This window comes from Armigeres subalbatus, chromosome 1 (genome assembly GCF_024139115.2).
Source record: "Armigeres subalbatus isolate Guangzhou_Male chromosome 1, GZ_Asu_2, whole genome shotgun sequence".
NCBI classification, from domain to species: domain Eukaryota; kingdom Metazoa; phylum Arthropoda; class Insecta; order Diptera; family Culicidae; genus Armigeres; species Armigeres subalbatus.
In genome coordinates this window covers 162,358,963-162,363,727 of record NC_085139.1, presented here as the reverse complement: position 1 = coordinate 162,363,727, position 4,765 = coordinate 162,358,963, and positions in this window count along the sequence as shown.

The following is a 4,765-nucleotide window of genomic DNA, read 5'->3' as shown; positions in this document are numbered from 1 at the left end:
TGTGGCTGCAAGGTTGGTAATGGTAAGGGGTCGTACACTTATTACGTAAGCAATTTTTCTGGATTTTTCGACCCCCTTCCCCCATGTAAGACTTTTTCATACAAATGATTTTTTATTTATATGGAGCGTAAGATATTGGCCGACCCCCTCCCCCCATAAGTGCTTACGTAATATGTGTACGATCCCTAACACGATGATACTGCAAATTCAAAACCCAAATACTTGCTTGGCCGGACCAGGAATAAACCTCAGGGTGGTCTTATTTTGTAGCCGAGTAGCTTATCCCACGGCTAAGGCCGTCTGATAAATATTAAATGCTTTTTCAAGGATCTGCCAATGAACAGCTCATGGTACATATATGTTCCGATTTTATCACGTTCCGATTTTGTCACGCTCCGATTTTATCACGCTCCGGTTTCGTCAACAAAATTATTCCGTTTTTATCAACAAGAAAATTCAATCATTTTTTTAGGGATTTAGCTATTAAAATTAAGTAACTTGGTTTAGTGTCTGGCCAAATGTTGTATTTATAGTATTTCAAGCACTAGCGGTAAAAAAGCCGTAACTAACAAGACAAGGTTTCTCTTCACCGACTTCTTCCCATCGAAATAAAAGAGACAATATGCGGGTTTGTTTGCACTTTATTACTTCAGGACGAATGATTACATTGTTATCTGGCGTTCTGATATAACCGAAAAATTGTTGAGAAACTTTTTCGGATGTTCTAGGCCGTCCAAACTGTTCTGGAGTACATATCCTCGAATGCATTAGGAAATATGTCTACAAACAAAATCTCCTAAGCTGGGATTTATGTCCAAAAATATCTATGTGATCATAAGATATAAATTGATCGAGTTTTGAATAAACGTAAACTATTTCAGGGTCTCCAAAACGCCCTGGAGTTCAGAACATGTGATATACCCGATCAACCAAACCTTGAACGACGTATTCGTGCATCGTTGAACATCTTAGCAGGTACATTGAGCCGATAAGATTTCACTCATTACTTTTACACGCAACTATAGGCCTTTTAGTTTCTCCAAAACATCCTTGAGTTCAAATCAGTTCAGGACATGCGATCTACCCGATCAACCAAGCCCTGGACGATGTATCCGTGCATCGTTGAACATCCCAGCAGATCTATTTAGCCGATAATATTTCACTCATTATTTTTACAAGCTACTACAGGCCTTTTCTTTTCTCTAAAATATCCTGGACTTCCGAACATGTGATCTACCCGTCCAACCCAGTCCTAAATGATATATCCGTGTATAACATCACAAACATTCCAGCAGTTCCATTGAGCTGGTAGGATATCACTTAATTCTTTTACAAGCTTCAGTGGACTCTCCATGAGTTGATGTTCTAAGACTGGATATCGAATCGTTGGAACAAATGATGCCATGCAAAAATATTTTCACGGTTACTTTGATAGGACTCCGAACGATTTTCCAAGAATTTCTGTTCCACATCTCAATACCGACTTTATTACATCTCTTCAAAACGTCATGAATCTCAGATCATTGCACTACCGAATTTTCAAAACGGCTTTGACCTATCCAATGGTCCAACTTATGAATAATGTTAGATATGATACCCTAGTGAAACCATTTAGCTTATATGACGTCAATCATCACTTGTTCTAGCCATAGAAGGCCTTTACGGTTGGCTAAAATATTCTGAAAGTCGTATTGTTTTATGTAAGTTCGAAAGTCCGTTATATGCTCAACAAAAAAGTCCGCAGCTAAATTGCTCGACACAAACGCCTCCTTAGTTATTGTGCATCTAATAGATATATTGAACTTAACTCAAGATAATTTTGGAGAACCTTCTTCTTCTTCTTCTTTTGCTATGGCTCTACATTCCAACTGAACCTTGGCTGGCTTTTCAACTTAGTATTCTATTAGCATTTCCTCAGTTATTAATTAAAAGCTTTTCTATGCCCGCCATTGCATGATTATGTATCTTGTGAGCCAAGTACAAAGGGAACGCTATGTCCAGGGGATCTAGAATGTTTCCCAAACGAAAATATTCTAGACCGGACCGGATCTAACCGTGAACACCTCGTATTCCAGAAAATTGTGTTTACATTATTCCTATTGGATATATTAAGTTTATGCCAAAGACATTGCAAAAACTTTGATTGATTGACCTGGTAGATACCTTGAGCTGAACTCGAGAATGTTTTGGAGTACCTTGAACATCTCAAATTCAAGAGAATTGAGTTTGCATGGTGCGCACATGCTTATTGAACCATGTTGGGTACATATCGATGTTGAGGACATTGCATGAAGCCTTGGTTGTCCGGTAGATACTTTGGGTTGAACTTGGGAACGTTTTGGAATACCTTGAACATCATTGAGAAACCGGGATTTAAATGATGCGCATGTGCCTATTGGACTGGATTGGGTATATGGCGAAGATTATGACTTTGCATAAGTCTTGGTTAATTTGGCAGATACCGTGGGCTGAATTCGAAAACGTTTAGGAGAACCTTGAGCATCTCGTATTCCAGAAAACTGATCACTGTCTCAACGATCAAGATGACTAAACTTGATTTATTAAACAATGTGGTATAGGATCCAAATATTTCAAATTCATCTGCAAGCTGTCAGAAGCAAAATCTTCCCAAGGTTTTGGATATCTAGGTCTTCAGGGTATAGTCAAACTTGACCTCCAATATTTTTCCTGGGTAGCCGACACCCTAATGAACATTTTTGCTGAAGAAACTGGGGACCTAGCTCTCTTCGGTAGTTTTTCACAGCCAATCTCAAACGCTGGGCATATATGACCCATCCGTCCCGAAAGAGTTAAGGAGGTCAAATATTTTCAAATTTATCGTTAAGTTATCAACGGATGCCACCTTATCTTAGGGAACGTTTATAAATTACGTCACGCGGAGGAGAGGGAAGGAGAGGGTTTCTAAAAGTGTGACTACACATAGCAATTTATATAAAATTTCATACAAAAAGTGGGACAACGAATGGAGGAGGGATTGACAATGGTTAATTTTTCGTAACATTATTTATGGAATTTCACTTGATCCACTCCTTACTTGTCAGGAACCTCAACCAGTCACCATTGATGATAATTATTATATATTCCCTATGTCTTTTCACTAACCCTTGCCACCCACTAGCATGGTTTATGGACAGTCCTTTAGCATTTAAAAATGTTAGAACCTGAAAATCTCACATTTTACCAGCTATAAATCATTTTTGCTAAAATTTTGGCTTAAAAAAATCGTCTAAGAAAATTATTCCGATTTTGTCACTGTTCCGATTTTATCAACTGAAACTCGCGGACCGTGTTGATAAAAACGGAACATACCTGTATCAATAATGGAGATTTTAAATCATGCCTCACATCACGCACCCAACAAATATATGTAGGAGCTCCATAACGAGCACAACACACTGCAACATCTAAAATAACCTTAAAATGGTATACCATAGTAACATTTATCGGTTCCGAGCCCTACCGAGCGTGCACCGATAGGATAAATGGGAACAGATGAATAAACATCACTCGTTCTGTTTGTTGAATCACCTCTCTATCTGCTTTCTAGCAAGTTTTCGTTATTACGCTTTTGAGTATATCGCCCCGCCATACAAAAGCATTCGAAACACACCGACTGTCAGATGGACTCGTCGACTGCTGCGGAAAATCCGAAACTGGAGTCCCAGAGTCCAGCCGAGGTATGATGTATGATGCTGGCGCAAACGGCGAGGAGCGTTTTGTGGTGACATCCCGTCCGTGTAGTCTCTCGGTAGACATGAACCCAGATAACGACGAATTGGATAGCATTGAAAATTCGCAGCCATGCTCCACTCCAAAGCAAATCGAATTTAAGTGAGACTTCAAACTGTCCCGCGCATGGCCAGGAGATAACGAGATTCCTAGACACACTACTCCCGGAAGGAATGCATCGCTCCCGTCGCTGGACCATTCCCGGAAACTGGGTTATAACCATTAAAACGGAACGTTCAATTTTAATGCGACAGTTAAATTTTATTAGGTTGCTGAAAAATAAATTCAGAATAAATTTGAACTTCGTTATTACCGGATGACCTTTTTATGGAACAGTGCGCTGCTGCATTACAGTTCGGAATAGTTGATTAAGTAATTTATTGCCAGAAAAGAGGGATTATCCTTTACATAAAACGATTCTTCTTTTGTTCGATCCCTCCCTGGAGCCCCCTTTGCATAAAGAGTAACAATCCAATGGCCTCCTTCCCATGCAGCCAACTCCATCCTGGAGTATAAATTTATTTTACATATAATTTTAGAAAGTAGTTTAGTACATCATTAAAACCGACTGCGAGGAGAGGAGAATCGTTCAAGTGTGTATCTAATTTGAAACGTAATACATATATGCTTGGCACATAAAAGGAAGCGAACATACATATAGCGGAGCACAGCCGCGGTAGACACGACTGAGCCGAGAGCGCGAAGGGAGGAAAATATCAAATAATGAACTCGAAGGCAAAAGATAACACAATGCGTAATGAGCGGATTATTTCGACATGTACGACCGACGAGATTTGCTTTCTTGGCAATGGAATCAGATAAAATGTATGTAATACGGAGGATTTTCTCAAATTGACTGCCAGGGAAGCGAGGGTGCAGCGAGCACTTTAAATTGAATTATGGAAAGAGGCTTTGAAATCAAATCAAATTTATTTCTTGTTTATAGTCATCTTTCCGAATTGTTTGAATATTTTTTTTTTTGAAATAGTGCTACGTGCTGAAAAGGCTTCTTCTT